Raw genomic sequence first — 24,019 nt, forward strand, 5'->3', positions numbered from 1 at the left:
TTTCTCCTTTCTTGTCACAGAAACAGAATTTGATCAGTATTTTTTTAAAAAAGATTTTTTTTCTCCCTTTAGAAATTGTGTGGGTTGAGAAATTCTCTATGCTGTCAAGCTCTTCATGACTAATAAATGTTACCTGTATCAAGTCTTGTAATTATCTCCAAGATTTTGGATTTTAGAGCCAACGGTTTCATTATTTTACCATCTGCCAAAGAGTGTTTTTGGCAGAGTGCAGTAGAAAAATAGGCAATGTGGATGAAAACTTGACTAATTAAATACTAAACTGAATTATAAAAATGATACTAGGGGAGTTTTGCTTAAGGGAACCTGAGCTGCTGCTTTTGGTGCTACTGGGTCCATGGTGAACTTGAGTGCTTCCCATGCCTTATCCACTGGCTGTGTTGCCCACGCACAGGAGAATTAAGAAGGAAGAGAGGAATACTTTCCACAGCAGTTAATGGTCAATTCTTTAGGAAACTAGTTTATATTTAAATAACTTGTGATTTCAGATTATTAAAAATAACCTATTAGCAAAGAAAGCCAAAAACATAAACAACTACATCTTTTGCAAATTTGTATCTGCTACAGAATTAATGTGTGCATTGAGATCTAAAGTGTTTCTTAGGATCCTTGTATGTTTTCTTATCCATCACACAGAGGGTTGTAGGCATGTGAATTTTGGACTCCTTCAGTAGCTTTAGATAACTCATGTCTAGATGGGTCTGCACAACCCACAAACAAATAGGTTTGGTCCTGGCCTTTCTATTAGCTCTTAGTAAGATTACACATGCAAGCATCTACTTCTAAACTGCTTCTAAAAGGAAATGCTCTGTGTGTGAACTTTTATCTAAAGAAGACCCCTAGACACTGACATGTGTCCTCTTACCTAAAGAAGTGCTGTAGACACTGACCTTCTTTTTATGCCATGAAGGTGCCACACTATTCTTTTAATGGCAAACTGGTATCATTGCATGTTCTGTGCATTATCTTGAAAAAAAAAAAAAACTGGTCATAAAACTCAGTCTTAGGGGTGTGAGTGTATTTGTTCAGAGGTGCTCCTGTGATGTTTCCATCTTTGGAACTTGGATTTGAACTCTTAATTGTGCTGTTTACTATCTAACCATGCAGAAAGTATTTTAACCTCTCCTATATGCCTCGAATTCTGCTTCTAGAGAGGATGGATGATAATGGGACCTTGCTTAACAGATAGATGTGAGGATAAATGAGTTAATCTCTGTGAAGCACTTGGAACAATGTCTGATACATTAGTAAGCCCTCAAGAAATGTTACCTAAATAGAATGTGTTTTGTATCCTTGACATAGAAATTATATTCAGAAAAATTTTCCCAACACACATGGGTATAGAGAACGATATGCGTTGGAACATTTATAAGTATATAAATATGGTAGCAAATTTAGCTACATCTGTATTCTAACTTTTTAATATCAAGCAATAGAAATGTGACCTAAGATTTTATGTAAATATTATTTCACTGATATAAAACAATAAGCAAAGTGCAATGTAAATAAAACAATGTTAATAGACAAAGACAATCAGATTTATGGGGTTTTTTCTTCACACCTTAGCTCTTTGTTTCTACCATAGATATGACTATAGAAACAAAAAGTAATGTATGTTAAAGTAAATTATTCTATGAATTATAACAAAGTCAGTACAGAAGGGAAACATAAACTGTGAAAACTGGGGGATATTTCCAAGATCATTTATCCTAACCTCTCTCTATTAATGAGGGAATAGTAAGTTCAGAAAATGGCTTGGTTTGATTGATAATGTATAAGAGGCGTGCATTATCAATCTTTCAATATTTGAGGCATTATTTGAAGTCATACAATTAGAGTGTGAATAGAGATGTTAAATTTCTATAGTGGTCTAACTTGTTAAAATACATGTATTGAATGAGGTTTTGCTGTGATACTATCTCATGTATACATGATTAAGGAAAATATGAAATGATCTTTTGGAAATTGGAAATTATTTTCTTTGGTGCTATGCAAGAATATGTAAGTCTTTAAAGGAAAGGGTCATTATGACAAAAGCTGTAAAACAATATTGGTATTTCAGAGACATATTTTAATCAGTTTAAAGGGAACAGAGGGAAAATGTTTTTAGTTAGGTAACTATCCTGACTAATATATTGGTGTTAGAATGTAAAGTTAATACTGTATAATTCTCCCTGGCTGACAGGAGAGTAACAGGTGAAGTTGGAGTCACTGACCAATTAGACAAGATACTGAGAGGTGACATCTCAAAAGAAAGTAGCAATATCACATATTTGAATTGATGGACTTGCTCTGATAGGTATGCATTGTCAATCTTTCGCTATTCGAGGCATTATTTGAAGCCAGTATTAGGTGTATATACTTTACCTATGCCTGAATCTTACTATCATAGCTTTCCTTTCTCCTGTATTTTAGACTTAGTTTATCTTGCTGATATAGTATTTCCTTGAAAGTCACCCTGACTCATTTCTAGAATATAATGGGGCATAAATAGGCTATTTTGTTATTGCTGGGATTATTGCTACCCCAGGACTTATTCCTACCATTTTACTTTGTTTTCTATTTCTTATGCTTTCTTACTATACATTCACTCTTTTCTAGTGGGTAGAGGAATTTTTTTCTGCACTTGTTTTAAAGTTCTGCATTCTCTTTTTATTCTCCTGGTGGTTACCACAGATTTATTAACACTCAAATGCATGCTTATTTAATATTTAGCAACACTAAAGCTAAGATGCCCGTATGTATTACCCTGGGCCAGCAAACCGTTTAGTTGACCTGTCCCCGTTTTTCAATGGTGCCAAGAATACTGCCTCCAGTTTCCAGTCAAGTAAGTATTTTCTAGAGTTTTAATACCAGATTATATGAATTAGATTTTTACAAATTTTTTGCATATTTTGACAAGTTCATCCATCTGCTTTTCCTCTATATCTTACTGCCTTCTGCATTTATTTTTCTTCTTCCTGAGGTGGAACATCTAAAAATTCTTTCAAAGTGGATCGTGTTGTAATACTATTTGAGATCCTTTAACCCAAGAATATCTTTAATCCTCTTTTATCTTAAGTGCAAATTTAGGTATATATGGAATTCTTTATTAAATTTTAATCTCTTTGGCCCTTCCAAAAAAGTTTGTCTTCTCAAGCCAGTGTTGTTGCGAAGCTACTTACTGCCAGTCCAATGTTTACTCCTTCGAGGGAATCTGATTTTTCTCTCTAGAAACTATTGTGGTTTTTCTTTGCCTATAGTGTTCTTAAATTTTACTAGAATGCATCTAGAGTACTTTTCTACCCTATGTGACACTCTCTGAGCCCTGTTATTCCAAAATACTGTGACAAATATCTACCATTTGTAAAATTGCCATTATATTCTCAAATTATTCCCTTTCTGTTTGCATTTTTTTCTGGGGTTCCTTTTGGGTACATGTTGAATGTTCCTGTCTTCTTCCACGTGTGTTACCTGTCCTTTCTCATTTTTCCTTTTTAGATGCCTTTTAGGAATATTCTTTGACCTCAGCCCTTGCTCACCAAATGTGTCTATCCATTGAGATTATTCAACAACTGTATCTCTTCTCCCAAATGTCTCCAATTGATTTTTCTTCATAGCTGCTTTTTCCTACTTCATGTTCCAGATACCCTCATCCATCTATGAGTATTTTAAACTCTACTCTCTTTTTCATTAAAACGGTCTCATTTTGTAGAGCTGCTTCAATTTGTTATTTTACTTTTAAGTCCTCAAAACTATTGATTTCACAGGAACTGAAATTTTATCCTCTGCCATCATTAGCTGTATTGACTAGTTTTGCCAACTTTACGGGAATTGATGAAAGCCTGAGCTTTAACCCCACACTCACTCCAGTGAGGGAAGAGAGCTTCAGAATAGGGAGCCTCTCTCTTGTAATCCAGGCCTCTCTTTCTATTAGCTCTTAGTAAGATTCTCTTGGCATTCTAGCCAAGAGATTCCCAGGCATCTCTTGGCTGCTGAGAAAACGCTTCAGTGCTTCTGATCCAAGTTGTGTTTTAATCCAAGATGAGACACATTTTACGGTTATTGCTTAGTTTAGGGAATGCAGAAAAATGTTCTGGATCATTGAAATATTTATTGCTATTGGCTGCCCAATGGAGCAAAGGTACAGGCAATTAAAGAAAAGGGCACGACTAGAAAACTCTCCCTAGACCAGGCCACAAATGCACACCAGTCCTGGAACTCTCCTGTTGGAATCTGTTTCCTACTGGGACTCATTCACTCTCTCACTCCCTTGGATTTTCGCTACTACTGTTAGTTGCCATTGGCATCTCCAAGTCTGGACTGCAGCGGGGCGCCAGAAGCCTGGGCTCATTACTTGCTTATAAACGTATACAGTATCATTTATATGTGAACTGTAACTATGTTGATTTTTTTCTTACACTAGGATTCTATCATTTAACTTCAGGTATATACAGAGATTTTAACTGAATGAAAGCTATGATAAATTTGAATAGTAATTAAAATTTTAAACAACATTTTAGCTTTGAAAGAATAGGACCTGGATACAAAATACAGATATATATATATATATATATATATATATATATATATATATATATATATCTCTCTCAAACAATATGATAATAATACATTAATATTGAACACACTTTAAAGTTTGCATTTTTCAGAGAAAATGCTTTTCAGTTTAGGCACTCATGGCATATTTTACCAATAGAAGCTGCAGAGGAAATCTCAATACATCATGAAAAATATATTAACTATTCACATTATTGTATTGTTGCAAGAAAAATTTTAAACAATAGTAAAAGGCTAAACAAACACTACCAACGACATAAAACATAAAAGCAAGCTTTTTAGAAATTAAAACTTGCCTGCTAAAAACCATGGAGATCAAATTATAAATTAAAATGCTGGTTATATATCAAGGTTGGCCAGGATGTAGGAAAGTGGACATGGATACGTACTATTGTTGTGTGAACTAATACAGCCTTTTGTGGAGAGCAATTTGAGAATACTTATCAAAATTAAACATGTACATAGCCCTTGACCCAGGAAACCCACTTCCCGAAATCTATTATAAAGAAATATTTGTACATGCAGGCAATGATAGGAGCATAGGAATGAACATTTACAGCCTTTAAAAAATGTAATGCATATTTATGTGAATAAAAACTAAAACAATAAAGAGAGTGTTGGCAGTTGGTAACACTGGAAAGAAAGCTGGTTTGAGGTAAGGTATGGTAGAAAGTTTATTTTTTTATTTCATATTTCTGTATTGCTTGAAATTTTATAATTAATAAGACATAAGGTAGTATTTTTAATTCTAGAGTATCTTAGAAGTAATCATAATGTAATTAAAAATGTCACTGTAACAAGTGGCCAAGGACCTTTTTACACACCACTTCAGATCCTTGAATGCTAACTTTACACTAGAATGAATGTAAATATGTAAATAAAATAGTCAATCATAGAAACTGAGTATGTACAACAAAGTGACTCTAAGAAAAACATATCAAAAACAAAAGCTGATAATGATTTAGCAAATACATCTAAGAGATGGTTCTTTGAAAATTTTAATAAAATAGAAAACCTATTGGGAAGTCTGGAGATGAATGTAAATACTCAAAATTAGAAATGAATACAGAGAGAAAAAACACAAGGTAATATTTTGTGTACCTTTAAGCTTCTTTATTTCTATTTTGATCATTTCATGATTTTCTTGAAAAAACATTTATAAAACTGATCTTTATCCCTAAATTACAAAAATCAAAATAAACCAAGAACCAATATCTATAAAGGTTCTAGGACCTAATAATACAGAAAAGAGTTTTAAAAAAATTTTATTGAATAAATGAAACATAAATAACTCTACATTTTCTATTATCATAGCCATTACATAAAGTTATTACATAAAACCTGTTTTGTTTTCAGCCATTTTTTATTTACAGTTTGTGTTAAATGCAAATAAATTCCTTACCATAAGAAGTTACTATGAATCAAAGCATAAATACACAAACACAATATACAGTCCAAAATAGATGTACAGCATTCTGGAATGAAGCGAGGGTGTTCATTCACACACATGGTAGATCCAGATCTGCTTGATCTGTTTGTTCCCATGTAGTTTTCTAAAGATGGAAAAAAATGACTTTGGTCATCAAGACTACTGTGGCCATATTAGATTACTGGAACATCTAAGCATCAGTGTGTGAGCATGCGAACAAAAGACTTCAGGGAGTGTCTATTTTCAAAAAGGTTTCTGTGTGTCAAGGCAGTTGTAAAAGATTTACTGCAGAATCAAGCCCAGTTTTATGCTTAGGACCAGGTTCTATCTAAAAATACTGACAATAAAAAGGGTCCTCATGTGGCTATTCTGATCTAGTTGTTTAAGTATACACAGGAAAAGTATAAAAGGTTTTGTGAATGTAATACAAAATAGCTTCCAATCTTCATTTTTCAAATACTTGATTTACAATTTTGGCTCTTTTACATTTTTGCCTTTTTTTTTTTTTTTTGACGGAAGTTTCGCTCTTGTTACCCAGGCTGGAGTGCAATGGCACGATCTTGGCTCACTGCAACCTCCGCCTCCTGGGTTCAGGCAATTCTCCTGCCTCAGTCTCCCGAGTAGCTGGGATTACAGGCACGCGCCACCATGCCCAGCTAATTTTTTGTATTTTTAGTAGAGATGGGGTTTCACCATGTTGACCAGGTTGGTCTCGATCTCTTGACCTCGTGATCCACCCGCCTCGGCCTCTCAAAGTGCTGGGATTACAGGCATGAGCCACTGTGCCCAGCCCCATTTTTGCCTTAATTTCAAGATTTGTAATTTTACCTTCAAAACTTTTTAATTGCAGAAAGTATTCAACATACGCAGAAATAAAAAGCATTTTGATGGCTGGGCACGTTGGCTCATGCCTGTAATCCCAACACTTTTGGAGGCTGAGGCAGGCATATCACCTGAGGTCAGGAGTTCAAGACCAGCCTGGGCAACATGCTAAAACATCTCTACTAAAAATACAAAAATTAGCCCAGCATGGTGGCAGGCATTATAATCTCAGCTACTTGGAAGGCTGAGGCAAGAGAATCGCTTAAGTCTGGGAAGAGGCAGAGGTTGCATTGAGCTGAGATCACACCACAGCACTCCAGCCTAGGCAACAAAGCAAGACTCTGTCTCAGAAAAATAATAATAATACACATTTTGAAATTAGTTGCAATCAGTGCACTTTTACTCTTTGGAATCAGTTTAGCTAAATGAATGTAGTGCTCTTGTTGAATGGAAATAGGTGATAGGAAATGCCTACCATTTGACTCAATATGGACAATCAAGAATTATTCAGAATGCTTGGACCTGGGGTAGATTCTGATTCATCATTACCCTGGCACTTGTCAATTACTACATAAAAGGTCAACTGCAATGTCAAATCCAAAGCCCCAAGAGGAAAGTGAGTTGAGGTTCCAAGAGATCAGTGATAGATCAACAATGTAAGACTTCATCTAGAGTATATCGACATTAAATTAGTGCTATTGAAACAATATGTTAAGGAATTACAGTAGCACCTGGAAGTTCCTTCTCATGTACATATAAATAGAATCATGGAAACTTTTTATATTACCTTTTTTGTTTTTTTTTTAGAGGAATCTTCATTTTATTCTCTGATAAGCCATACAAATGACATTTCAGCTATAAGGGCTAGCTTCCAAGTTTTCTGCTGCTGTTTAGAAGATGCTATTATTTATTTTATTTTTCTTTTCTTAAAAATTATACTTTAAGTTCTGGGGTACATGTGCAGATCTTGCAAGATTGTAAGATAGGTCTACACATGCCATGGTGTTTTGCTGCATCATCCTCATGTCACCTACGTTAGGTATTTCCCCCAATGTTATCCCTCCCCAATGCCCCAACCCCTGCTATCCCTCCACTAGTCCCCCAAACCCCAACAGACCCCAGTTGTGATGTTCCCCTCCCTGTGTCCATGTGTTCTCATTGTCAAACACCCACCTATGAGTGGGTTTGGTGTTCTGTTCTTGTGTTCTGTTCATGTGGTGTTTGGTTTTCTGTTCTTGTGTCAGTTTGCTGAGAATGATGATTTACAGCTTCATCCATGTCCCTGCAAAGGACACGAACTCATCCTCGTTTATGACTGCATAGTATTCCATGGTGTATATGTGCCACATTTTCTTTATCCAGTCTATCATTGATGGACATTTGGGTTGGTTCCAAGTCTTTGCTGTTGTGAAAAGTGCTGCAATGACATACGTGTGCATGTGTAACGTATGTGTAATAGAACAATTTATAATCCTTTGCATATATACCCAGTAATGGGATTACTGGGTCAAATGGTATTTCTGTTTATATCACCTGTTTTATGGCCTTATAGAATTAATGAACCAAATAAAACGGCATCTCCTGTCCACAATCACATCCTTTATTTCTATTCTTATCTCCTTCAGTTCTGCTTTGATCTTAGTTATTTCTTGTCTTCTTCTTGTTTTTGAGTTTTTATGATCTTGCTCCTCTAGCTCTTTCCATTTTGACAACAGGATGTTGATTTTAGGTCTTTCCTTGTTTTTCATGTGGGCATTTATTGCTATAAATTTTCCTCTAGACATGGCTTTAAATGTGTCCCATAGGTTCTGGTACATTGTGTCTTCGTTTTCATTGGTTTCGGAGAACATTTTTATTTCTGCCTTCATTTTATTGTTTATCCATTTGTCATTCAGGAGCAAATTGTTCAGTTTCCATGTGACTGTGTGGTTTTGAGGGCTTTTCTTAATCCTGAGTTCTAATTTGATTGCACTGTGGTCTGAGAGACTGGTTGTTAGGATTTCTGGTTTTTTTTTTTGTTTTTTTTTTTGCATTTGCTGAGGAGTGATTTACTTCCAATTATGTGGTCAATTTTAGATAAGTGTGATGTGGTGCTGAGAAGAATGTGTATTCTGTGGATTTGGGGTGGAGTGTTCTGTATATGTCTATGAGGTCTTCTTGGTCCAGATCTGAGTTCAAGTCCTGGATATCCTTGTTGACTTTCTGTCTCATTGATCTGTCCAATATTGTCAGTGGAGTGTTAACGTCACCCACTATTATTGTGTTGGAGTCCAAGTCTCTTTGCAGGTCATTAAGAATTTGCTTTATGTATCTTGGTGCTCCTGTAGTGGGTGCATATATATTTAGGATAGTTAGCTCTTCTGGTTGTATTGATCCTTTGCCATTATGTAATGCCCTTGTCTCTTTTGATCTTTGTTGGTTTAAAGTCAATTTTGTCAGAGACTAGGACTGCTACCCCTGCTTTTTTTTTTTTCTCTCCATTTGCTTGGTAAATCATCTTCTATCCCTTTATTTTGAATCTATGTGAGTCTTTGCACATACGATGGATCTCCTGAATACACCACACTGATGGGTCTTGATTTTTATCAAGTTTTCCAGTCTGTGTCTTTTGATTGGGGCATTTAGGCCATTTACATTCAACGTTAATATTGTTATGTTTGAATTTGATCTTGCCATTTTGTAACTGGCTGGTTGTTCTGCCCATTAGTTGACATGGTTTCTTCCTTGTGTCATTGTTCTTTACCATTTGGTACGTTTTTTCAGTGACTGGTACTGGTTGTTTCTTTCCATGTTTAGTACTTCCTTCAGTAGCACTTGTAAGGCTGGTCTTGTAGCAAAAAAAATCTCTCAGCAATTGCTTGTCTGTAAAGTATTTTATTTCTTTTTCATTTATGAAGCTTAGTTTGGCCAGATATTAAATTCTGGGTTGAAAGTTCTTTTCTTTAAGGATGTTGAATATTGGCCCCCACTGCCTTCTAGCTTGCAGAGTTTCTGCTGAGAGATCCACTGTGAATCTGATGGTCTTTCCTTTGTGGGTGACTCGACCTTTCTCTCTGGCTGCCCTTAGGATTTTTTGCTTCATTTCAACCCTGGTAAATCTGATGATTATGTGCCTTGGGGTTGCTCTTCTTGATGAATATCTTTGTGGTGGTCTCTGTATTTCCTGGATTTGAATGTTGGCCTGCCTTGTTAGGTTGGGGAAGTTCTCTAGGATAATATCCTGAGGAGTGTTTTCCAACTTGGATTCATTCTTTCTGTCATATTCAGGTACATCAATCAAGCGTAGATTAGGTGTTTTCACGTAATCCCATAGTTCCTGGAGGATTTGTTGATTTTTTTCACTCTTTTTTCTCTAATTTTGCCTTCTCATTTTATTTCATTGATTTGATCTTCTATGTCTGATATCCGTTTTTTCTGCTTGATCAATTTGGCTGTTGAAACTTGTTTATGCCTTGTGACGTTCTTGTCCTGTGTTTTTCAGCTCCATCAAGTCATTTATGTTCTTCTTTTAGCTGGTTATTCTAGTTAGCATTTTGTCTAACCTTTTTTTAAGGTACTTAGTTTTTTTGCATTGGGTTAGAACATGGTCTTTTAACTCAGAGAAATTTGTTATTACCCACTTTCTGAAGCCTGCGTCTGTCAGTTTGTCAAACTCATTCTCTGTCTTGTTTTGTACCTTTGATGGTGAGGAGTTGTGATCTGTGGGAGGAGAAGCGGTGTTCTCGTGTTTGATGGTTTCATCCGTTTTGCACTGGTTTCTTCCTATCTTCACGGATTTATTTCCCTTTGATCTTTGAAGTTGGTTATTCCAGGAGTAATCTCTGAGTGAATGTCCTTTCTGTTGCCGTTGGAGCTGTATATCTTTTTTGGCCTATAGAGTTTCTGCTGACCTGCCTGTGATTCAGTCAGGCTGCTGGGTGGGTGGTTCTTCCCTGGAGTTTGTTTGCAGGTGAGATTAGCCCCGCCTTCCCAATAGCATCTCTCCTTCCCCAAGCTCCATCTTCCCGGTTGGGGTCAAACTGATGTATTTGCTGCCAAGCTCTGCAGCGCGTTGGCTTCAGTCTGGGTTTTGTGGGGGTGGGGCCTGCCAGGTCTTATGGCCTGTTTCCCTGCCTTCAACTCTGCCTCTTTCTGTGAGACGGTCCATCCACCTGGTGCTAGTCCAGACTCCCACCGACAACTTGCAGCACCCGGCAGGGAGCCATAGCTCAGGTCTGTGCCCACAACTTGTGGTACTTGGCAGGAGCCATTGCTCAGATTTGCATCAACAACCCACGGGTACCCCTCAGTCTGGCAGGGTACTTGTGGACCCTGGGTTGCAGGAGAGATGAGGTAAGCATAGGATCCAAATCGGAGCACCAAGGCGGTAAAGTCCCCAACCCTCCGAGCCAGCTGCACATTCCAGGTGAGGATGCCCCTCACCCTGTCTCTGTTCACCCTCCCTGGATGGCTGTCACCCTGTGGCTCCTTCCCTGGCCTATTTTCAGTGCCCTCTCAGTCCCACCAAAGCAAACGCAGCACCTCACTTGGAATCGTGAAGTCCTCTAGCCCTCTGCATCTCATTTGCTGGGAGCTGCATTCTGGTGTTACCTCCTCTGGGCCATCTTGGCACACCCCGCATTGGTCTTAGATTTAAACCTGACCCATGAATCTTGATTTTAATAGAACCATTTGAATTTGAAAGCCAGTGCTGTGTCTGAAATGTAACAGTGCAGTTGAATTACATCTTGATGTACGCTCACAAAGTGAATAACCTAAAGCTGTGCAACCACAATGCAAGAGAAGAAATGGAACATGGACAGCATGTTCTATGTCTACCTTTACACTTTCTCTATTTTATCAAAATGTAACTACAATAATTTATTTATCTCTTCTACTTCTGATGAACATTTGGATTCGGGAGAGGTTTTCTTTAAAAATGTTATACTAAAAATACAAAAAATTAGCTGGGCATGGTGGCGCATGCCTGTAATCCCAGCTACTCGGGAGGCTGAGGCAGAAGAATTGCCTGAACCCAGAAGGCGGAGGTTGCGGTGAGCTGAGATCGTGACATTGCACTCCAGCCTGGGTAACAACAGCGAAACTCCATCTCAAAAAAAAAATTTTATTTTGAAATAATTTTAAACATACTATATAGATGGTAGAGTTTCTGTCAACCTTTCCCTAATTTTCCTAGCTTTCCCTAATGATAGCATCCTATACAAGCACAGTAAAATTATCAAAGTGATACTAACATTGGCACTATGCTGTTAACTGGAGACTTCATTCACACATTACCAGTTTTTAAATAAAGTTCTTTTTCTCTTCCAAGATCCAACCCCATAATTCCCTATTACGTTTAGTCATTGTGTCTTTTTAGTTTCCTTCAATCTGGAGGAAATTTTCAGTCTTTTATATGTTGCTGGATTTGGCTGGTCAGTAATGTGTTGAATTCTATGACTATATTCATAAAGAATTTTGGTCTGTAGATCTTTTCCCCTAGAATGTTTTGTTTGGTTTTGATATCAAGGTAATATTGGCATCAAGGAATGAATTCAAACTGTTTTATCCTCTTCAGTTTTTTTTTTTTTTTGGAAGCCTTGGAGACAGATTCGGCAATTTTTTTTTTTTTTTTTAGGAAGCAACTAGAGAAAGCTTTTATTCGTTCAAAGTAACCAGTGCTATGGATGCAAAAGTAAAACTCCATCAACTCTTCCAACACCACTTTCAAAATGTACATATCAAACTTGATTTTCATTAGGATGTAGGTATTTTGTCACACTAGTAAATAAAAAACCAAGACCCAAATTATATATATATATATATAAAATTGTTTACATTATATATACATTATATATATATATGTAAATGTATATATAAAATGTAAACAATTACTGAACTTCATCCTCTGGACAAGATTTCCAAGTTAATCTTTCTTCATAAAAAGCAATTACAATTTTAGGAGGACACTCCTTATTTGCCTCTTTCACCAGCAGCAAGTCCGCCTCATATTAATCTTTCCATTTCATGAGATCCGTTCTCCACTGCCATCTGTGGCACCCATTATTCTTTCAGGATCAAGGCCTCTGGCAAATCCTCTTGGTTTGTCAGCAGTATCTCTTTTCTTCTTTGATTTGCTGTTGTCAGATTCACTGCCAAAGATATTTTTTTTTGTACTGTCTTTTCTCTTTGCCAGTTATTTGAGAATTAAATGCTTCAATCAACTCTGGACAATGTAAATTTTCTTTGGGTTCCTAAGTATTGTCAGCATCTGTAAATCGCTTCAACTTCAGGAAATATTCCACTTTCCATTCACTACCCATCAATCTAGTACTTCTTCCACCACAGATTCTCCAGATTCTGCCTCCTCAATGTTTTTACTCTTTTCATTCTGTTTCTTTCCCATTTTTTGCAATGCAGTTTCATTGGAGGCCATTTTTTTATTGCAGACTGAGCTGCTATTCACCAACTGCTAGCTGCTCTGGGTCATGGGTCTATGGCATTGGCGTTCTTTTTTAAGCTTGGTAAAATTCAGCAACAAAGCCATCAGGTTCTGGACTTCTCTATGTGGGAAATTCGTTGATTACAAGTTATATCTCTTTACCTATTTTAGGTCTAATCAGGTTTTCTATTTCTTTTTGAATCATTTTTTGGAAGTGTATGAACGTCTCTATGTCATAAAAAATACTTTAACAAAACTATGGACTTAATAGCCCTACAGATGTCTGTAGAATACTCCAAACAATAAAAAATGTAGTCTACTTAAGGGCACATGGAATATTCTCCAGAATAGACTATATATGGCTTTGTATATATCAGATACAAAGATATAAAACAAGTCTCAATGAATTTTAAAGTGCAGAAATCATATAGTATATATTCTCCGAGTACAATGGAATGAAATCAGAAATCAATAAGAGAAGGAAATGTAGGAAATTCACAAATATTTGGAGATCAAACAACACACTACTAAATATCAGTATTTAACAATATTCTGAGATGAATGGATGTATGATGCCACAGACTAGTATGTGTGGAATTCAGTTAACGCAGTGCTCAGAGAGATATGTAGATTAAATGTCTGTCTATTACTAAAAGTGAAATATTGCAGCCTCCAAATATTAATGTTTCTTCCTTCAATCCCATTAGTTTTTGCTTTGAGTTCTTGGTGTTATGGTGTTAAGTGGATACAGATTTATACTGCTATATTTTCTCGATGGATTGAGCCTTTTATTATAAAAGAATGTCTGTCTTTGTCTCTAGTGACAAGTATTAAAGTCTATTTTGTTTGATATTAGTATATGAGCTCTCTTTGTTTACTGTTGACATAGTATATCACTTTCTACCTTTTTAATTTCAACCTGTGGGTGTCTTTGAATCTAATGTTTGTCTCAATTACATAGCATATAGTTAGATCATGGTTATAGTTAGGCCATGGTTTTTTCCTTAAAAATCATTTTTTGCATATCTCTGCCTTTTGATTTAAGTGTTCAGTTCACTCACATTCAATGTAATGATTGATAAGATAGGATTCATCTCTAGCATTTTTTAAATTGTTTTCTACTGGTCCCATGTTATTTTTATTCCTCTATCTCTCAATTAATTCCTTCTTTTGTGAAATAATTTTTTTTCAAAAATGCCACCTTAAATCTCTTATTTTCTTTTCTGTGTTCTTCATGTTATTCTTAGTTGTTTCCCTAGATATTACAATTAACATCTCAACATATAACAAGCTAGTTCACATTACTACTAACTTAATTTCAGTAGCATATAAAAATTTTGCTATTATATAGGTATATTCTCTTCTCATCTGCAAGATTTGTGCTATTATTGTAACAAGTAATTTCTTTATACATTGTATGCCCATCAACATATACTTATAGTTGCTGCTTTATACAGTTGTATTTCAACTCACATAAAAGACAATAAGATCTACAAACAAAAGCACATTTAACTGTTTTTATATTTTCCTATGTATTTGTCTTTATCAGTGTTCTTTATATCTTTGTGTAGATTTGAGTTAATGTATCATACTATTTTATTTCAGATAGAGGACTTTATTTTGCATATAGGTCAGGTTGGTTAGTGATAAATCTAGTTTTTGTTTATGTGGGAATGTTTTAATTTCTTCCCAATTTTTGAAGGATAGTTTTGCTAGATTTAGAATTGTTGGTTGACCGTCTTTACTGTTGAGGGCTTTGTATACATTGTCCCACTTCCTCTTAGCCTCCATAGTCTCTGAATGAGAAATCAGCTGTTAATATTGCCCATCACTTGTGATACATTGCTTTTCTTGACCTTTGAGGACTTGTCTTTTAATAATTTGATTTTGATACAGCTAAGTGTAAATCTGTTAAAATTAATTCCATCTAGAGTGTGTTGTGCTTCTTGGATGTAAATATTAATGTTTTTCCCTGAAACTAGGGGCTTGACCATTATTTCTTCAAGTATTAATTTTATTCCCTTTTCACCTTTTCTTTGAGAATTTTCATTATGCATATGTTGATGTACTTGATGATGTACCACAGGTCTCTGAGGCTCTCTTATTTCTCCAGCCTTCTTCTGTTTCTAAATAGTCTCAGTTGACCTGTCTTGAAGTTTGCTGATTTTTTTTATCCTATTTTCAAGTTTGCCAACTAAACATGCTATGTGGCTCTCTATCCTATAGTGTGTTTTTTGTTTCAGTTATTGCATTTTTAAATCTAGAGTTTGTGTTTATTTTTGTTTCTCATACTTATATTTCCTTAGGCATTGTTTCTTATAGTTTTTTAACATATTTAAAATCTGTAACAAAATATTTAGAAGCCCAACATCTGGCCTTCCTCAGTGATGCTCCTCCTATATAGCTGTATTTTCTCCTCTCTTTTTTCCTGCTATTATTACTGTATATATTATGCTTGCTTTGGTTATATAATACAATCATACATTATTATATTATTTATATATTGTATATATTATGTTTACTTTGGTTACAAAATACAATCATACATTGTAATTATTACTTTATATGGTTTTATGTCATTTAAATAAGCTGAGAAAACAAAATAAGATATTTATTGCCCTTGTTATAATTACTATTTACTTAGTTTTTCTGCTTTCCTTAACTTCATTTTGTGGTTATAACATCTAATGTCTTTTCTTTGCTACAGTACAAATTTGTGCCCACCTGGTCCTTTGTGTTTTTATTGTTTTATATATATATATATATATAAATTTATATATAAATTTCATATATTGTATATACATATGTTATAGGTCCACAAACACAACTGTATAATTATTATTTTATATACTTGCCATTTAAATAATTTAATTAGAAAAAATATGCAATTTACTGTCTTTAGTAATTAAGTAATTACCTTTATTGATACTATTTATTTTGTATGTAGATGTTGTGTAATTACCTTTATTGATACTATTTATTTTGTATGTAGATTTTGTGTCAATTACTTTCATCCTGAATAACTCTGTAGTATTTCCTGTAAGGTGTTTCTGCAGACAACAGATTCTTTCCCTTTTTGTTTATCTAGTGATGTCTTAGTTTTACCTCCTCCATTTAAAAAATATAGTGTGGCTGGATATAAATTTCTTGGTTGGTGTTTTTTTTTTTTTTTTCTTTTTAGAACTTTGTGAGTGTTTTTCTCCTGGCCTCTACAGCTTTTGTTGAAAAGTCTGCTGTTAATTTCATTGCATTTCCTAGTAAGATTCTCCTACTGCTTTCAAAATTTTCTCTTTGTATTTTAGAATATTTTCTGTGATGGCTCTGGAGGTAGATCTCTGTATTGATCATACTTACAGCTAAATTTTTAGATTTGTGGATTTAGGTTTTCTATCAAATTTCTGAAGATTTTATTTATTTGTTTCCAAATACTATTTTTTTCTTTCTTACCTTCTCCTATTTCCATTACACATATGTTGGCATGTTTAATGATATATTACCTTTTTCTGAGGCTCTGTTCATTTTGTAAATTCTTTTACCTCTCTGTTCTTTAGATTGCTTAATCTCTATTGATCTATCTTCAAATATACTGACTCTGCTAGCTCAAATTTTATGCTGAGTCCTCTTAGTGAGTTTTTAATTTTAGTTATTGTATTCTTCAACTCTACAATATATATTTGGTTCCATTCTATAATTTCTATATCTTTATTGATACTGTCTATGTTATGAGGTATTGTCATCAGACCTTTCTTTGTTTCTTTAAGCATGGTTTCTATTTGTTCTTAAAATACATTCATTTTAGCTAGTTTGAAGTATCTGTGGGGCAAATATGACATTGGGGCCTTTTCAAAGTAAGTCTCTGCTGCCTACTTTCTCCTCCATCTATATGTTGTGGTCTCCTATGTGTTTTCATGTCTTGTGAGCTTTTCAGTTTTTACTATGGACGTGTGAATAATTTCTTGTTGCAACTCTGGATACTGATTTATTTTCTCCCAACCAGAGGTTTGTAGTTTTTTAAATTTTTACTTATTCATTTAGTGACTTAGTATTTCAGTGAAGTCAGTCACTCTATTGTACCTCCTCTGATGTTGCATCTCAGAGGTCACAGCTTTGGGTATGTGCACAGTCAACCTATCCACCACCAACTTCCATGGATAAAAGTGGTTTTAGTTATCTTTTCTTATTTCTGTTGAGCTTCTAATTGGTCTGCCTATATTGGTGCCATACACAGCTGTTGGCCTCCAATAATTGCGCCATTGTTTTCAACAATGCCCAAAGGTATAAGTTGCCGCACAGTCTGACCAAATTAAGAAGGTTTGTTGGGATAATCATTGATGCCAGTCATTAAGACTTGTTCTTCTTCTCTTATTATTATACTTTAAGTTCTGGGATACACGTGCAGAATGTACAGGTTTGTTACATGGGTATACCTGTGTCATGGTGGTTTGCTGCACCCTCAATCCGTTATCTAGGCTTTAAGCCCCACATGCATTAGTTATTTGTTCTAATACTCTAACTCCTCTTTCTCCCCAGCCCTGACAGACTCTGGTGGATGATTTTCTCCTCCTTGTGTCCATACATTCCCACTGTTCAACTCCCACTTCTGAGTGAAAACATGCAGTGTTTGGTTTTCTGTTCATGTTTTAATTTGCTGAGAATAATGGCTTCACCCATCTTTCTACAAAAGAAATGAACTCATCCTTTTTTATGGCTGCCAAGTATTTTATGGTGTATATGTGCCACATTTTTTTCATCCAGTCTGTCATTGAGGGGCATTTGGGTTGGTTCTCTGCTATTATGAACAGTGCCATAAAAACATACATGTGCATGTGTCTTTATAATAGAATGATTTATAATCCTTTGGGTATATACTCAGTGATGGGATTGCTGCATCAAATGGTATTTCTAATTCCAGATCCTTGAGAAATTGCCACACTATCTTCCAGTGGTGTAAGTAATTTACACTCCCACCAACAGTGTAAAGACATTCCTGTTTCTCCACATCCTCTCCAGCCTCTGTTGTTTTCTGACTTTTTAATGATCATCATTCTGAGGTGAAATGCTATCTCAATGTGGTTTTGATTTGCATTTCTCTAATGACCAGTAATGATGAGCTTTTATTCATGTTTCCTAGCTGCTTTCTTGTCTTCCTTTGAGAAGTGTCTTTTAATATCCTTCACCCACTTTTTGATGGGGTTGCTTGTTTTTTCTTGTGAATTCATTTAACGTTTTTTGTAGATTCTGGATATTAGCCCTTTGTCAGTTGGATATGATTGCAAAAATTTTCTCCCATCTATAGGTTGCCAGTTCACTGATAATAGTTTCTTTTGCTGTGGAAAAGCTATTTAGTTTAACTGCATGTTCTCACTCATAGGAGGGTGTTGAACAATGAGAACACATGGACACAGGGAGGGGAGCACTACACACTGGGGTCTGTTGGGGGGAACTAGGGGAGGGACAGTGGGGGTTGGGGAGTTGGGGAGAGATACCATGAGGAGAAATGCCAGATATAGATGATGGGGAGGAAGGCAGCAAATCACACTGCCACGTGTGTACCTATGCAACAGTCTTGCATGTTCTTCACATGTACCCCAAAACCTAAAATGCAATTTTAAAAAAAGCTCTTTAGTTTAATTAAATCCCATTTGTCAATTTTGATTTTTATTGCCATTGCTTTTGGTGTTTTTGTTATGAAGTCTTCACCCATGCCTATATCCTGAATGGTATTGCGTATGTTTTCTTCTAAGGTTTTTATAGTTTTAGGTTTTACATTTAAGTCTTTAATACATATGGAGTTAATTTTTGTATAAGGTGTAAGGAAGGGGTCCAGTGTCAGTTTTCTGTATGTGGCTAGCCAGTTTCCCCAGCACCACTTGTTAAATAGGGAATCCTTTCCCCATTGCTTTTGTCAGATTTGTTGAAGATCAGATCGTTGTAGATGGTGGTGTTACTTTTGAGGCCTCTGTATTGTTCCATTGGTTTATTTATCTGTTTTGGTAGCAGTACCATGTTCTTTTGGTTACTGTATCCTTGTAGTATAACTTGAAGTCAGGTAGAGTGATGCCTCCATCTTTGTTCTTTTTGCTTAGGATCGTCTTGGCTATACAGACTCTTTGTTGGTTCCATATGAAATTTAAATTAGTTTTTTTCTAGTTTTGTGAAGAAAGTCAATGGTAGTTTGATGGGAATAGAATTGAATCTAAAAACTACTTTGGGCATTATGGCCATTTCATGATAATGATTCTTCTTATCCATGAGCATGGAATGTTTTTCCATTTGTTTATATCCTTTCTTTTTTCTCTGAGTAGTGGTTTGTAGTTTTCCTTGAAGAGGTCCTTCTCCCTCCCTTGTATTTTATTTTCTTTGTTGTAGTTGTGAATGGCAGTTAACTCGTGATTTGGCTCTCTATTATTGGTGTGTAGGAATGCTTGTGATTCCTGCACATTGAGTTGTTTCCTGAGACTGCTGAAGTTGCTTATTAGCTTAAGGGGTTTTTGGGCTGAGATGATGGGATTTTCTAAATATATGATCATGTTATCTGTAAACAGTGACAATTTGACTTCCTCTCTCCCAATTTGAATACCTTTATTTCTTTCTCTTGCCTGATTGCTCTGGCCAGAACTTCCAATATTATGTTGAATAGGAGTGGTGAGAGAGGGCATCCTTGTTTTGTGCCAGTTTTCAAAGGGAATTCTTCCAGGTTTTGCACATTCAGTATGATATTGGCTATGGGTTTGTCATAAATAGCTCTTATACTTGTGAGATACGTTCCATTAATACCTATTTTTATTGACTGTTTTTTATCATGAAGCAGTGTTGAATTGTATCAAAGGTGTTTTCTGCATCTATTGAGATAATCATGTGGTTTTTAATCATTGGTTCTGCTTATGTAATGGATTACATCTGTTGATTTGTATATGTTGAACCAGGCTTGCATCCCAGCAATGAGGCCACCTTGATCATAGAGGATAAGCTTTTTGATGTGCTGCTGGATTTGGTTTGCCAGTATTTTAAAGAGGATTTTTGCCTCAATATTCATAAAGGATATTGGTCTGAAATTTTCTTTTCAATTGTGTCTCTGCCAGGTTTTGGTATCAGAATTATGCTGGCTTCATAAAATGAGTTAGGGAGGGTTCCCTCATTTTGTATTGTTTGGAATAGTTTTGGAAGGAATGGTACCAGCTCCTCTTTGTACCTCTGGTAGAATCTAGCTGTGAATCCATCTTGTCCTGGGCTTTTTTTTTGGTTGGTAGGCTATTAAGTACTGCCTCAGTTTCAGAGCTTGTTATTGGTCTGTTTAGGGATTTGACTTCTTCCTGGTTTAATCTTGGGTGGTGCATATGTCCAGGAGTTTATCAATTTCTTCTAGATTTTCTAATTTATTTGCATGGAGGAGTTTATAGTATTCTCTGATGGTAGTTTGGATGTCTGTGGGATCAGTGGTGATATCCCCTTTATCATTTTTTATTGTGTCTCTTTAATTCTTCTCTCTTTCCTTCTTTATTAGTCTGGCTAGTAACCCATCTATTTTGTTAATTTATTTAAAAAACCAGCTCCTGGATTCACTGATTTTTTTCAAAGGATTTTTCATATCTCTCATATCCTTCAGTTCTGCTCTGATCTTAGTTATTTCTTGTCTTCTGTTAGCTTTTAAATTTGCTTTTGCTTCTCTAGTTGTTTTCATTGTGATGCTTTGGTGTCAATTTTAGATCTTTCCTGCTTTCCGATGTGGGCATTTCGTTTTATAAATTTCCCTCTTAACACTGCTTTAGCTGTGTCCCAGATATTCTGATACATTGTGTCTTTGTTCTCATTGGTTTCAAAAACTTATTTATTTCTGCCTTAATTTTGTTATTTAGTCAGTAGTCATTCAGGAGCAGGTTGTTAAGTTTCCATGTAGTTGTGCAGTTTGGAGTGAGTTTTTTTAATCCTAAATTCTAATTCATTCAATTGCCCTGTGGTCTGAGAGGACTGTTTTTTAACAATTTCTGTTCTTTTGCATTTGCTGTGGAGTTTTTCAATTCCAACTATGTGGTCAATTTTAGAGTAAGTGCTCTGTGGCACTGAGAGGAGTGTATATTCTGTTGATTTAAGGTGAGAGTCCTTTTTTTGTCTAATAGGTCCTCTTGGTGCAGAGCTGATTCAAGTCCTGAATATACTTGTTAATTTTCTGTCTTGGTGATCTGTCTAATATTGACAGCAGGGTGTTAAAATCTCCCTCTATTATTTTATGGGAGTCTGAGTCTCTTTGTAGATCTCTAAGAACTTGCTTTATAAATCTGGGTGCTCCTGTATTAGGTGTATATATATTTAGGATAGTTAACTCTTCTTGTGGCATTGATTCATTGATTCATTTACCATTATGTAATGTCCTTCCTTGTCTTTTTAAATCTTAGTTGATTTAAAGTCTATTTCATCAAAGACTAGGATTGTAACCCCTGCTTTTTTTCCCTTTCCTTTTGCTTGGTAAATATTCCTCCATCCCTTTATTTTGAGTCTATATGCGTCTTTGCATGTGAGATGAGTCTCCTGAATACAGCACACCAATGGGTCTTGACTCTATTTGCCAGTCTGTGTCTTTTAATTGGGGAATGTAGCCCATTTACATTTAAGGTTAATATTGTTAGGTGTGAAATTGATCCCATCATCATGATGCTAGCTAGTAATTTTGCACATTAATTGATGTAGGTTTTTTTTCCCATGTGGCCATTAGTCTTTATATTTTGTTATGGTTTTTCAGTGGCTGCTACTGGTTGTTCCTTTCCATATTTAGTGCTTTCTTCAGGAGTCTCTTGAGATGGAGTTATGCTCTTGTTACCCAGGCTAGACTGCAAGGCCAATCTCGGCTCACTGCAACCCCCACCTCCTGGGTTCAGGCAATTCTCCTGCCTCAGCCTCCTGAGTAGCTGGGATTACAGGCACGCGCCACCATGCCCAGCTAATTTTTTGTATTTTTAGTAGAGATGGGGTTTCACCATGTTGACTAGGATGGTCTCGATCTGTTGACCTCATGATCCACCCACCTCGGCCTCCCAAAGTGCTGGGATTACAGGCTTGAGCCACTGCACCCGGCCTCTTCAGGAGTTCTTATAAGACAGGCCTGTTGGTGACAAAATTCCTCAGCATTTGCTTATCTGTAAAGGATTTTATTTCTTCTTCCCTTCTGAAGCTTAGCTCATTAGTTTTTGCAATCAGGTTGAAAACTCTTTTCTTTAATAGTGTTGCATATTGGCCCTACTCTCTTCTGGCTTGTAGGTTTTTTTTTCAGAGACATCCACTGTTAGTCTGATGGGATTCCATTTGTAGGTCGTCTGCCCTTTTTTCTCTGGCTGCCCTTAACATTTTTTTCCTTCATTTCAACTTTGGAGAGTCTGATGATTATATATCTTGGGGTTGCTCTTCTCAAGGAGTATCTTAGAAGTGTTCTCTGTGTTTCCTGATTTTGAGTATTGGCCTGCCTTGCTACGTTGGTGAAGTTCTTCTGGATAATATCCTGACACGTGTTTTCCAACTTGGTTACATTCTCCCTGTCACTTTCAGGTATAACAATCAAATGTAGATTTGTTCTTTTCACAGAGTCCCTTATTTGTTGGAGGCTTTCTTCATTCCCTTTTTTTTTTTTTTTCAATTTATTTATTATACTTTAAGTTCTGGGTTTGTCACAAAGGTATACACTTGCTATGGGGTGATGCATCCTTCACACCATGATACATTAGGTATTTTTGCTAATGAAATCCCTCCCCAACCTTCCCATCCCCTACTATACTTCCCCTAGCCCCCCACCCCCTGACAGGCCCCAGTGTGTGATGTTCCCCTCCCTGTGTTCATGTGTTCTCATTGTTCAACACCCACTTATAAGTGAGAACATACAGTGTTTGGTGTTCTATTCTTGTGTCAGTTTGCTAAGAATGATAATTTCCAGCTTCATCCATGCCCCTGCAAAAGGAATGAACTCATCCTTTTTTATGGCTCCATAGTATTCCATGGTGTATATGTGCCACATTTTCTTTATCCAGTCCATCGCTGATGGGCATTTGTGTCAATTCCTAGTCTTTGCTATTATGAACCATGCCACAAAAACATACATGTGCATATGTCTTTATAACAGAATGATTTTTAATGCTTTGCATATATATCAAGTATAATGGGATTGCTGGGTGAAATGGTATTTCTATTTCTAAATCCTTGAGGAATAGCCACACTGTCTTCCACAATGGTTGAACTAATTTACCCTCCCACCAACAGTGTAAAAGCATTCCCATTTCTCCATGTCCTCTCTGGCATCTGTTGTATCCTGATTTTTTAAAAAAAGATTGTGTATTATACTTTAAGTTCTGGGGTACATGTGCAGATCCTGCTGGTTTGTTGCCTAGGTATATACATGCCATGGTGATGGTTGCTGCATCCATCACCCCATCATCTACATTAGGTGTTTCTCCTAATGCTGTCCCTCCCCAATCCCCCCACCCCTTGCTATTCCTCCCCTAACACCCCATCCACCAGGCCCTGGTATGTGTTCCCATTGTTCAATACCCACTTATGAGTGAGAACATGCAGTGTTTGGTTTTCTGTTCTTGTGTCAGTTTGCTGAGAATGATGATTTCCAGCTTCAGCCATGTCCCTGCAAAAGACATGAACCTATCCTTATGGCTGCATAGTATTGCATGGTGTACATGTGCCACATTTTCTTTATCCAGTCTATCATTGATGGGCATTTAGGTTGGTTCCAAGTATTTGCTATTTTGAACAGTGCTGCAGTGAACATATGTGTGCAT

At 36.1% G+C, this 24,019-nt stretch overlaps 2 protein-coding genes and 1 pseudogene across 16 annotated transcripts in view; 1 reads left to right on the forward strand and 2 right to left on the reverse strand.

Moving 5' to 3' along the window:
* The window catches only part of LOC103792246 (uncharacterized), a 230,313-nt gene that overhangs the window by 62,916 nt on the left and 143,378 nt on the right, over positions 1-24,019 (forward strand). The window lies entirely within an intron of this gene.
* The window catches only part of LOC144582018 (uncharacterized), an 821,808-nt gene that overhangs the window by 21,609 nt on the left and 776,180 nt on the right, over positions 1-24,019 (reverse strand). The window lies entirely within an intron of this gene.
* Positions 7,949-22,977, reverse strand: LOC108591097 (chromobox protein homolog 3 pseudogene; annotated as a pseudogene). The gene has a single exon (XR_013533677.1). The product of XR_013533677.1 is annotated as a chromobox protein homolog 3 pseudogene (transcript).

This window comes from Callithrix jacchus, chromosome 4 (genome assembly GCF_049354715.1).
Source record: "Callithrix jacchus isolate 240 chromosome 4, calJac240_pri, whole genome shotgun sequence".
Classification (NCBI taxonomy): domain Eukaryota; kingdom Metazoa; phylum Chordata; class Mammalia; order Primates; family Cebidae; genus Callithrix; species Callithrix jacchus.